The following is a 13,051-nucleotide window of genomic DNA, read 5'->3' as shown; positions in this document are numbered from 1 at the left end:
ATTTTACATTTAGAGGTATGATACAGTACCGTCCTACATCAATAATATTAGAATCAGTTTTGGTTTGAAATTTACTTGGTCTGCAAATAAGATTGCTACCCCTGTTTTTTTATGGGCTCCTGTCATATGAATAATTGTTTTCTATCTTTTCACTTTCAGTCTATGGGCTTCTTTTTGCACTAGGTGTGTTTCTTGTATACAACATATTGTTGGATTTTGCTTCTTATTCCATTTTGCCAGTCCATTACTCTTGATTGGTGAGTTGAGGCTATTGACATTGCTGGTTATAACTTATATATACTGACTTATTATTGATATGTTATTGGCCTTTTGTTGACTCTTTTTACTTTTTCACCTTCTCCTTTTAATTTCTTGCCTTCCCTATTTGATTTGCTCTGTTGGGCCTCATGGTGTTGTTGCCTTCATTGTCTTTTTCTAGGATCTTGTTTAGAATTCCTTGTAGTGCTGGTTTGGTATTCATGTAGTTTCTCAGGTGTTCTTTGTCGTGGAAGTGTCTTATTTCCCCATCCATTTTGAAAGAGAGTTTTGCAGGATACATCAGTCTAGGTTGGAGGTTGTTCTCTTTTAGTACTTGAAATATCTCATTCCAGGCTCTCCTTGCCCCAAGGGTTTGTGTTGAAAAGTCTGCTGTGATTCTGATGGGCTTTCCTTTGTATGTGATTTGTTTCTTTTCTCTTACTGCTTGTAGTATTTTGTTCTTCTGTTGGGTTTCTGGGATCTTGATTATTATATGTCTAGGTGTAGATTTTTTTTGATTGTAGCTAGTTGGGGTCCTATATGCCTCAGTTATCTGAATGTCAAATTCTTCCCCTCTGTTTGGGAAGTTTTCTGTCATTAATTCTGCAAACAGCTTTTTTAAGTCATTTGTATTTTCTCCTGCTACTTCATGGATTCCTATCAGTCTTATGTTATTCTTCTTTGCATCACCGAGGAGTTGTTGGATTGATTTCTCATGATCCCTTACTGTTTTTAAGAGGCCTCTCTTTTCATGGTCACTGACTGCAATCTTATCTTCTATATCTGAGAGTCTATCTTCACATTCTTTTATTCTGTTGTGTACACTTTCTATGGAGTGTTTAATCTCCTGGATATCTGTTTGAATCTGTTTTATGGATTGCATTTCTTTCCTATGTTGCGTGTTTATTGTTTCCATTTCTTTCTTATGTCAGGCCTTCATGGCTTCTATCGTGGTCCTGAGCTCATCTATTTTTTTGTCAGTTTCTTCTCTAGAGTCGCGAATTGCGACTTCCATTTTGCTCGCTATCTCTATGGTTATCTAGGAAATTATTTCTGTTTTGAATTTTTCTAGAGCCTGATTGATCTGTTTTGTTATTTCCTGTGCTTTGAGTTCAGGGTGTCCTGGTGGTTCACTATTGGCCTTTTCATCCTTATTTGCCCTACTGTTTGCCATTGGTGAACTGGAAGTCTGTCCTTGTGTCTTGCTTAAGTGTTTTCTTATTTTTATTTTTGTTGTTGGACTGTCCTTGGTTTAATCTCTGGGTCATCACCCAAATCTTCCTGATATGTTTGCGCCCTAGCTTCTGTGTCTCTAATGACCCAGAGACATTTTCATCTTCATAACATCAGAGAAAACAGCTCATCAAATCAATGCTTTATCCCAACTGATACAATCAGCAGCACCTTAAGATCAAGCACAACTTGGAAACTGGCGACCTGTGGTAGTCACTAGTCTATCACCCTTAAACCATTTGAATTAAATTGAAATCAAGAAGCAGTCCAGAACATGTCTGCAGTGAACAAAATTTCAATATAGTGTATTTGCCATTTAATGGCTCAGACAGAGTGAGGATGCTAGACCCCTGGTCTCAGTTAGCTGATGGCTGAACCCCATGACACTGACTGACCTTGGGCTGCAAGGCCCAGATTGAGTTCCCCAACCTTCTGAATGTTTGAACTCCCCAACGTTCTATTACAGGCTTCCCACGCCCTTTCTTTAAAGATGTTCAAAATTGGGAACTCAGAAAAATACCCTTGATGACCACCTCTGCCTCTGCACAGTCAGGAGGTCTGAGAGTGAGGGGGCGCTTATGGGAGTTCAGGGGTACACTACCTTCCTGGCGCTTGAGCAATGGTGGCTGGGGTGGGAGAAGGCATGGCTCTCCTTCCCACAGTAGATCAGGGCCCAGGCTACCTCCAGGCACTGGAGTGATGGCTGCCAGGCCAGGAGAAGGTGTGGCTTTCCTGGTTGCTTCTTTTGACAGACACTTTTGAATTTGATATGATTGCATTTATTGATTCTCAAAATTATTTCCTGTGCAACAGTGGTTCTGTTCAGAAAGTTCTTGCCTATGTCTATGACTTCAAGAATCGACTATAGATACTATAGATAATAGAATCAAGACTATTTTGTTTTCCAGCAGTTAAGTATTTCTTCTCTAACATTTAGTTTTTTGATGAAAAATGGTGAGAGATGTGGGTCTAGATTCAATCTTGTGCATGTGAACAGCTAGTTTTCCTTACAACATTTATTAGAGGGACTATCTTTTCCCCAGTGTATATCTTTGGCCCTTTTGTCAAAGAGCAAATGGTTGACCGTGCTTGGGTTTCACTTTGCATCCTCTATTCTGTGCCATTGGTCCTCATGTCTGTGTTTGAGCCAGTACATTTTTTTTTTTGTCACAGTACTTTTGTAATATAATTTCAGGACCAGGACTGTGATGCCTCCTGCTTTGCTTTTTTTTACCCAGAATTGCTTATGCTATTCTAGGTCTCTTATGGCTTTGTAAAAATTCTAATTTATGAAGAATGCTGTTGAAATTTTGATTGGGATTCATTTCAGTCTCTATATCAATGTTGGTAGTATGGCCATTTTGACTACGTTGGTTCTGCCTATGTAGGAACAGGGATAAATTTTCACTTTCCAATGTCCTCCTTGATTTACTTTGTCAGAGTACTGTGGTTTTCACTGTAGAGTTCTTTCAGTTCCTTAGTTAATTCCAAAGCATTTAATTTTTCTCGCTACTATTGTGAATGATATTTTTTCCTAATTTCTTTCTCAGTGGATTTATTATCAGTGTACAAGAATGCTATTGAGGTTTGTGTGTTGACTTTATATCTTGGTCCATTACTGAATTTGGTTATTAATTCTAAGAAACTTTTTGTAGATTTTTTTCTGTTTTCTGTGTAGAGGATTGTGTCATTTGTAAACAATCATAATTTGACTTTCTCTTTTCATATATATGCCTTTTATTTCTTTTTCTTGCCTAATTGCCCTTGCTAATGTTTTGAATACAGTGTTGAACAGGAGTGGTGATAGTCAATATTCTTGTCTTGCTCCTGATTTTAGAGGAAAAGCTTTCTATTTCCCCCCACTTAATATGATATTGACAGTAAGTTTATCATATTGAGATAAAGTCCTTCTGCACCTATGTTCTTCAGTGCTTTTATCATGAAAGATTGTAGGGTTTTGTCAAAGGTGGGTTTTTGCATCTATTGAGATGTTCCTATATTTTTGTCCTTGCTTCTGTTTATGTGATTTATTACATTTATTGATTTGTGTATGTTGAACCATCCTTGCATCCCTGGGATGAAACCCCTTGGTCATGCTATTTCATCTTTTTGATGATTCTGTGCATTGCCAATATATTATTGAGGACTTTTGCATCCATATTGATTCGGAAATTGGTCTGTAGTTTCCTTTTTTGCTTGGATCTTTGTTATGTTTTGGAATCAGGGTAATGATAGCTTCCAGGAGTGACTTTTTGAGTGCTCCTTCCCTCTCAATTTCATTAAAAAGCTTGAAGATTGTTGGTATTATAACTTCTCTGAAGCTTTTGTAGAATTCGGTAGTAAACCCTTACAGACCTGGGTTTTTCTTAGTTGATAGGTTTTTCATCACTGCTTCAATTTTATTGCTTGTTATTGGATTATTCAAGATGTTTAAATCTTGGTTCAGCTTTGGTAATTCATATATATCTAGGAATCTATTCACTTCTGAATTCTCCACTTTGCCATACAAGTTTGAAAAGTAGTTTTTAATATATATTTTTTATTTTAGTAGTGTCTATTGTGATTTTCCATTTTCCATTTCTACCAGAAGAGATTTGGGTCTTTTCTATTCTTTTGTTGGAAGATTGGCTAAAGGTTTGTACACTTAATTTGTTCTTTTAAAGATCCAACTGTCTTTGATTCATTAGTTCATTCTAGTTTTTAATCTCAATTTCACTGATTTCTGCTCTGATATTTATAATTTCCTGCAGGTACTAGATTTGGATTTGGATTGTTCATTTTTCTAGAAGCTTTAGGTGTTAAAGGTTATTGTTAGATTGTATAATTGGGATCACTCTGTTTTTGTCATGTGGGCATTCACAACTATAAATGTCTCTTTTAGAACAGTTTTTTTCATTGTGTCCCATAAATTTCTTCCTTAATTTTTTTCTGTAATCCATTGCTTAGGTTTAAATTGTTTACTTTCTGTATATTTACATAATTTCTGTGTTTTCTTTCATTGTTGGTTTCTAACTTCATTGTGCTATGATCTGATAATATTCATGTATAATTTCAATTCTTTTTTTTTTTTTTTTTTTTTTTTTTTTTTTTTTTTTTTGGTACCAGGGATTGAACTCGGGTCTTTGTGCTTGCAAGGCAGGCCACCGAACTGCTGAGCTAAATCCCCGGCTGATTTCAATTCTTTTACCTTTACCTGTTTACTTATTTTTACCTTTATTGGCAAGTATTTTTGATAAAGTTCTATGTGCTGTTGTGAAGAATTTTTATCTGTTGTTAGTTGAAACACTCTGTAGATATCTCAAATCTGTTTGAAGGTTTTAGTTAAGTCTGATATTTCTTTATTGCTTTTTTGTTTGTTGATCTATTTATAACAGTGGATATTGATCCCTACTGCAATTGTGTTTATGTTTATTTCCTCCATTATGTGCAGTAATGCTTGTTTTATGGCGGGTGTGTCATTGTTCAGTAAGTATATGTTAACTGTTATCTCTTCCTGTTGGATTTTTCCCTTACCCAGTATGTAGTGACTTTGTTGATGTCTTTTGATCAGTTTTCCTTGAGGTCTACTTTGTCTGAATGTAGAATAACTACACACAATTTTGTGGTTCTCATGGCATGGAATATTATTTGCCATCCTCCATCCTTTGATTTTTAGTTTATGAGTTTCCTTTTGGCTGGGATATATTTCTCAAATACAGTGTACTGTTGGATTTTGTTCCTTGATCCATTCTGCCAGCCTGTGTCTTTTGACTATGGAGTTGAACTACTCAGATTGACAGTTATTACTGACACATCTTTATTTACCCCGTCATGGCCTTAGTTTCCTGTTGCTGATTCCTTATTTTTTACTTTCACTTAATTGCTCATCGTACATATTTTGTGTCTTTTCTAAAAATTTGCCTCATCCTGGGTCACAAAGATTTTCTTCTAAGTTTTCTTAAGAATTTTTGTGGTTTTAAAAAGAGTTCTACATTGAGATCTATGTTCCATGTCATGTTAATTGATGTATAATGATGTGAGGTAGGGGGCTGACATTGTTATTGTTGCTTCCACATAAAAGTAGATTCCAATTTCACTTCTATCATCTTCCATATATCTTTCCACAAATGTCCAATATGATATTCACTGCAACCTTACTACTAAAAGAAAACATTGGAAAAACCTCTGCTCATCACTCTAAGATTACTTGAGTAAAAGTTGATACATCCTTACCACAAAAAACTACATAAACAGAGTTGGCACCCAGCCATCAGCCATGCACAACTGCAGGGGTTGAGCACTGTTGGAAGCCACTGTGTTTGATTGGTGTCCATACTGAACTATAACGAGATGTTTCAAAATCATCTTGTGAGACATAAAAAAGAACACAATGTCTTCATGTGTCAATGCAGGGCTGTCTCTCAAGGATGCTGTCATGTAAGAAATGGAGTGCAGAATGGGCTCGTCATCCTTGGGTAACCTTTCCATGTGAATTACCATGCATGTGCATGAAGTTTCTCTGGGCAGGTTCACACACTCTGTATTTTCCTGCTGGTAGGAGAGGCCCACAGAGCCTGGGAAGGGCTGCATTTCAGCTCTTCACAGCTGTCCACTGTGACCTTAGTGTTACCTGTGTGGTATACACACACACACACACACACACACACAATGATTATAGGTTTGTCTCAAGGAAGAAGGTTCAGGAGAGGATGAGTGAAGGGCAATTCACTTTTCACTGTGTCCCCTTTTGTAGTTTTGAGATTTTGTTCTATGGATTCATAAGCACAAATAGAAAATAAGAACCAAAGAAACCCAGTTTCGTCAGGGACACCTGGTCTGGGAGATTCTGTCCCCTGTGGATGGTATTTCACAGTTTGTTAAATCCTCTCATGTTCCTTGGGTTTCCCAAGATACAACTTCTATGGAGGCCCACTTCATGAAAAGTGCTTCTTTCTTGGATGGGTAAACTGAGGCTCTGGGCAAGGATGTCATTCCTGGGGGTACTCAGCCTGAATCAAGGTACCATATTGGGCATCTACCAGACTAGAGAATCTGAGGCTATGAAACAGGCCTCCAGGGACCCAGATTGTCATATAAGGTACCCATCAGAATAATGAAAGACACTGCCACCCTTCCCCAAATCAATCAAAGACCAGTGGTGGGCCAGCCTGCTTGTCTTCCTCTTTAGACCTAGGCTGTGGTCTGGATGCCAGCCCTGGAAACCTCATATCCCAGCTGGGCCAGGAGAGACTCACCCCAGTCACCCTCATCACTGGGACATGAACAACCTATGGTTCATGTGGAGAGAATGCCCAGGGAGCAGAGCCAGCCAAGCAACAAGATTTTTAACTCAGAGATTTGTGTTCCCTCCTTCCAAGCCTTGGATAAGGCCATCACACCAAACAATGAAGAACAATCGCTATTATTATATACAGACAGCATTCCTGACCTCACCAGTATACTGCAGGTACTCAGACAACAATCTCACCATGTAACATGCCGGGGCCATTCTGAGCACTAAGAATGTACTAACTCAGGCACATTCCACAGCAGCCATCCCAACTGGCTGATCCTACTAGGTGGGCTTTTCTGATGACCCTACTAGGTTGAGCTAAGACTCAAAAACACTGAGTAGTTTGCATAAAGTTACACAGCTATAAGAACCTGACCACCTATCTCCAGAGTTTCTACTTCAAAGCACCCCCCACACTATCTCTGTACATCATATCTCCTCCCCACTGACCCTTGAGTGTTGTGGGTGCTGTGACAGTGTCAGTTGAGAGGGAGATGAACACAGATCTCAACCCATATTGGTTGGCTAAGGCCATGGGAGGCATCTCTACCTCTAGACACTTGGAACTAAGCAAGGAAGTAGGTGTCCAGAACTACAAGGATGGCCAAGGTGGAGAAGGAGAAGTGAGGGTGGAGACTGGGGACCACAGGCACCTCAGGGCTATCCCACAGAACAGCCTGCTGGAAACGGGATTCAAACTCATATCCCAGAAGCTGTGCTTGAGCAAGAAGAACCATGAACAGGAACTGTCCCCACGGTCCCTTTCTCAAAACACAGGATACCACCAGGGTGCATGCACCATTCACATCCAGGGCAGCCATCTGGGCTGGGACCTGGTGATGTTGGAAAGCTCCCCAGGTGTGGGTAGATGGATGGTTGTAACTCACTTACTTCACTGAGTCAGGAACTGTTTTACCACAGTAAGACAGTGAGTAGGCTCAGGACAGAAGCTCAGGAAAATGTGAAGGTGATTCAAGTGCCTGGTGACCATGAAGACACACCTGAGAGCCCAAGGACCCAGTCCTACTGATGGTAACAGATAGGTTTGGGGCTTTTTCTCATTGATGTTCATATCTTCCTCCTTCCAGGCTCTCAAAAACTCTCTGCCGTCCTTGTCCTCCAGGGGCAGTTTCAGACTCTGGTGCCTCTTCTAGGAGGAAAACTTTCTAGGGAGCACAGCTAAGGTCCCTGTGGAGGAGTCCAGAGAAACTGGGAGGGGGTCATGGGCCCATCTAGAGGAGGGAAAGTCTAGCCATGGCCCCAACCCTATTCCAGGCCAAGCCTGTGAGAGGTAGAGGGATGCGGTCCCCCACACTGACCACTGAGTCAGGGCAGGCCAAACACCAGGAGGGACCTCAGAAGGTATCTGCAGGGCCAGTACTAATGGCACCCTCAGGAAGAGCAGTGTGATGGTAAAGCAAGTGTTATGACCACTTGCTTCTCCTCACATTTACTCTTCACGGGATGAAACCAGACCAGGCATCTGCAGCTTCCGGGTGAGGTACAGGTAGGTGAAGCAATGTGTTCTATGACAGACAGCTGGAGCACACTGCTCTAGCCCATGGCTTCCTCAGACACAGGAGAAAGGGAGGCCCAGGAGGGGCAGAGACCACTCGGCAGGCCCACAGTGCATGAGGTGAAGTGAGGACCCTGAGCGTCAAGGCTGTTCTCTTCCTGTAATCAGAGTTTGTTGCATGAATGCATCTGTGAAAGGGTAAGAATAGTATTCTGTGTTTCCAGGGCATGAGCTCAAGCCTAAGCCTCGATCCTCAAAGGGATTTAGTCTCTACTTGCTGGATAGAAGTGAGAGAATGAGACAGAATGAGAGAAAGGGAAGCAGAGGCGACCTGTTTAAGTCCAGTGGGAGAAGGGAGGTGAATTCAGGCTGACAGCCCTGTTCCTCCTCCTCCTCCTCAGGTGGCCCTGCTAGACCCGGCAGCCACATGAGGCTTCCACACAAGTTCTCCCACCACTGCCCACTGAGACCTACTGCCTGTGTTCGTAGGTATGTGGTCCTGGGTATGTGGTCCTGGATGTGGCACCGATTGCCCTTGTCATGATCGTGGCTATTGCTGCCAAGCTTCTTCCTTTACTCCAGGCCTCGTGCCCCTCATAGGCTGCCCTAGGCAAGCCAGGGTGGAGGGCACAAGGCCATCTGCTCTCAGCTACCCAGTGGCTGCCACGCCTCTCCCACTCTTCACATCCTTCCCACCCCTGCCTCATAGCCTCATCTAGTGACATTTCCAGGATGCCCAGCAGTGGCCCCAGGGTAATACACATGAAATAGAAGGCGAAGGATGGCCAGTGCCTGTGGCCCTGTTGCTCACCCACCCAGAGGCCAGTGTGGTGTGCAGGAGGCCAGGTGGTGCTCAGGCAGTGACTTAGGGACCAAGATTGTTTCCATAAATGTCCTGACATCTACCCCAGTCTCCTGAGGTCTCAGGCCTCAGGACTTAGAGCCAGTGAATGGGAAGGGACAAAAGGAAAATAAAGAGCATTAAACATGGATTCCCAACTCCAGGAGGCTGGGGATACCCAAGAATGTGTTCAGGGAACTGGGTGATTTGTAGTAGGTGGGAGAAGGTTCTACCTGGGATTATGAGAAAGAGAGCAAGGAAAGGCCACCAGGACAGGTGCTTGGTCTGCCCTCCCCCTGCCACCATCCTCCCATACTGCTGTAGAGAGTCCCCTGCCCTGTGGGAGAGTGCCAGGTGTAGAGGGTGACAAACCTCAGAAGCTGCCCACCTGCTACAGCATGGAAGCCAGTGTGAACTCGGGTTCGAACTCTGTAGAACTCTAGGGGAGCAGGGAAGGTTGTATGTGTATGTGGGGATCTTGTCTGCTTTCAGGACAGCAAGCACTGAGATGCCATGGGATGAAGATGAGATCAGGCACAGCCATGGCCAGGCCTTCAGCACAGAAAGGACACTGTGCCCACTGGTGTCTTCTACAGTGTTTATGGCTCACTCTTGATCCACAGGGAGGTCCCTGACTGGACGGATACAAACAATTATCCTTCCTCTCATCCCAGCCACATGAACATGAGCACTGCAATATCTCCATATTTTAGGAAAATATGAAAGAAGCAGCAAGCCAAGCACAAAGTATTTGTGGTCCTCATTAATGCAGGGCTATGGGGAGTGTGTCCAGTGTCCCTCTACCTCGGTGTGAGGCCCCCACTTTGTGCTGGAGACCAACGTGCTTCATCACAGTGGTCAGTGCACACTCCACATCTCTGAGGGCTCAGGTAGCATAAAGGAAATAAAGCATACTTACATAGGAGATAAGGAAATCTCAACTAAAAAATGCACTTTTAAGAAGATTGCGACTTTGGGGCTTCAGGTGAAGTTACCCAAGGCTGTCCACATCAGCATTCTCTTGGTTAAATTTAAGCTCTTTCCCCTCCATACCCATCATGCCTCAAATGATCAGGAACCCTGAAAGCTCACTGATTTGCCTAACTGAAAAAGTGATGAGCAAGACCTTGAACCTAATCTATGGGAGAGGGTTGAGATAATCCAAAGAATGTTTTAACTACTTAGTCAAAATCAAACAATGAATGTAACTGTACTGTATCCCTAAATGTACCAATAAACTCAATTAAAAAAAATCAAAGAAACAAACAAAAAACACAAACTAGGCCTGTGCCTGTAGAATATGTCAGTACCCTTCTGTGTGGTGGGCCACCTTTTCAGGGTGTTCACCCTTCAAGAGCAGCACAAATATCTTCTGTTGTAGGGACTCAGTGCCTCTCTGTCTTGACGGCCATCAACAAACTTTTTTGAGTGTGTTGCTTTCCTTTTCTGCCTAATAAAAACCCTTCCTGTACACCTTCCTGACTAGCCCTGATAATTCTTTACCCACTATAAGAGTCAGCCAATCTGAAAGCTTATTTTATAAAACATATGTGTAAGTTTGGTTGGCTCGGCTTCAGGAACCTCTTTGGACCCAGTCCAGTGACATTTTCTCTGCTGAGCCAACTGGGAGGTTAAAAGGGGGGTTGGGATGGCAACTTGGGTCATCAGACAGAGGCCTTAATTATTTTCTTCCCCAGTTCCCTGAACCCCTTGCTCCCTGAAGCACAGTTTCCTCCATCCTCCTATCCTCTGAAGTGTACTCATCTCTTTTCCCCCTCCTTTTCTCTCTGCCTCTCTACCAACTTCTGCAGCTATGGACCCAAATTGAGAAGGAGTTTGCAAATTTTCATTTTTTCCTCCTCTGTCCTCTTCTTGTCCTAGTCCTCTTCTTGTCCCTTTTTCTCCCACTCTAGGGCTTTTCTCTGTCAGAAGACTCAAATCCTTCATCTTTTTCTGATGTTGGTGTTGAGGAGAAGACAGGGAGCTGGAGGGCAGAGGGGAAGCAGTGGGAGTTGGGAACTCAGGATGCTTTCTCCTGGCTCTGAGACAGTTCCCAGAGGGAATCGTCCACCACGGGGAATGGGGAAGGAGAAGCACTTGGCCTCTGTATTTTCCTGCTGGAAAGGAGAGACCCACAGACCCTAGGAAGGGCTTCATTTCAGCTCTTCACAGCTGTCCACCATGACCTTAGTGTTACCTGTGTAGCCCCACCTAGAGATATTTTTTCTTTGTTTCTGGGATCTCTAGAGCTTGCTTATCTAATGATGAATTGCTTCCTCCCTCCATGCTATTTGGTTCCAATATTCTGATGATAACTTTGGCCTCAAGTTTACCTCTCTATCTAAAATGGAACGTGATTTGTTGTAGTTAAGTGAGATCTCCAGACTTTTAACACCCTCTATGAGCTCCTTCTGTGTGTTACATGTCCCTAGATATAGGTATCTGTGGGGTAAGCCTTCGAGTAAATCCCAGATCAATGATTTATTTTTCCTGCTCTCCTGATCTGTTGATGAAGGTTGCAGTAGCAGCTCTGTGCCAGGATCAAGGATGGTTGTTCTGGACTGGAGCAACAAATTTCTCCATGATCAGCAGGGATGCCTGAACTAGTCAAGAAGAGCTGCTCTCCTGGGCAATTCTGACTGTGGGGTGACAGAGCAGAGATGCCCCTAGGCCATTCTGACTTTGGGTCACAGAGCAGAGCTGTGTTGTTGGGTGGTACTGGCTCTGGGAAGCAGGCAGGCTGCACACACAGCATGACACCAGCATTAGGCGGGCTAGAGCCTGACCTTGGTTTGGGAGGTTGTACATGAGTGTGAGCTGCAGGTGAGGTGAGTGGTTCACACAGCCTCACCTCAGAAATCTCAATGGGATCTCATTTTTTAAAAAATCTTTTTGTTCTCTTTTCTCTCCATCTCTTTCCAGAAGTACACAAGGGAAAATCTTAAAGGAGTACAGTACATCTTAAATTCTAATGTGTATCTCAATGTCTGTCCTCATATATTGCCATTTGTTCATATTTATAAATTTTTGACCAATTTAAGATAAAAGATTTTCAGATCATTGATTTTTCTCCAAAAGTAAGTTAAAGAGTAAAGAAATAATGCCCCAAACTTGATTTTACACTAAAAAGGGAAAATGAACAACAATCTTACCTAGTAATTTATAGGTCTTCTCTTCCTCCTTCTGACTCTTACTTGTTGTAAATGAATGATGTTAACTAATAAGAAAAAAGGATTCACAATAACTTACAGTATTAAAGAAAATAGTGTTATGACTTACATAAGGGCAAAAAAGAGCACTAATTGATAAGCCTTACAGAAAATTCTGACTAGTCTATGATTATAAACATGAAACTAAGAAAATGATTATAATTCAGAGTAGCCATTGCATAGAAAAGTACACTTTAATTTACTTTGTTTCATATGTCTACATATTTTCTTGTCTCTCAGTGAGCCTGTCAATCTGTTTAAAGTACCTGCAGCTGCCTCCTTAAAAAGAAACATTTTTTGAGTTCATAGTCTTATACATTGGGTAATAAGTCTATTTGTGTTCAGTAACACTGTTTTTAAACTTTTAAGAACTCTAAAAGTGTCCTAGATCATGTCAGTGCCATTATGCCATGTGTTAGATTTCCCTTACCTTAAGATGGCTGCAACACGGAACAGCAGCCTCCATGTTAAAATATGGCTTCTCCCAACAAAGGACGGGCTTCTTCTTCCCATCATGCCTGTTCTCCCACCGAAAGAGTAACCTGATACTTGCTACCTCCTAGCAGCTAGTGATGTCACAAGTCCCTCCTAATGATGTCACAGGCTTCTCCAACCTCTTAATACTACCTCACTCAACTCCACTCAGCTCAGGCTAAGCCCACCCTGCTTCTATAAAAGAAGCTCCCTGTTCTGTCATGTTGCTCCCTCTCCTTTGTTCGGAG

General features: G+C 42.1%; 1 long non-coding RNA gene across 4 annotated transcripts in view; it reads right to left on the bottom strand.

Annotated features, from left to right (window-relative positions):
- Positions 1–12,847, bottom strand: part of LOC104854428 — a 24,279-nt gene extending 11,432 nt beyond the window's left edge. For 2 of the 4 annotated variants that reach the window (XR_004518487.1, XR_778086.1), the window contains exons 1-2: positions 12,760–12,847; positions 12,273–12,337 (exon numbers count right to left, since the gene is read on the bottom strand). This is a non-coding gene — a long non-coding RNA (uncharacterized LOC104854428). Of the gene's footprint in view, positions 1–9,687; positions 9,756–10,838; positions 11,105–12,272; positions 12,338–12,759 lie in introns of those variants that run through there. The other 2 variants (XR_778088.1, XR_778085.1) reach the window with 2 other exon arrangements.
- Positions 12,848–13,051: the final 204 nt, after the last annotated feature.

This window comes from Fukomys damarensis, unplaced genomic scaffold, assembly GCF_012274545.1.
Source record: "Fukomys damarensis isolate Sample0158 unplaced genomic scaffold, DMR_v1.0_HiC HiC_scaffold_22, whole genome shotgun sequence".
Classification (NCBI taxonomy): Eukaryota; Metazoa; Chordata; class Mammalia; order Rodentia; family Bathyergidae; genus Fukomys; species Fukomys damarensis.
Note: the sequence above shows the minus strand (reverse complement) of the source record. Positions and strands in the feature narration are given on the sequence as shown.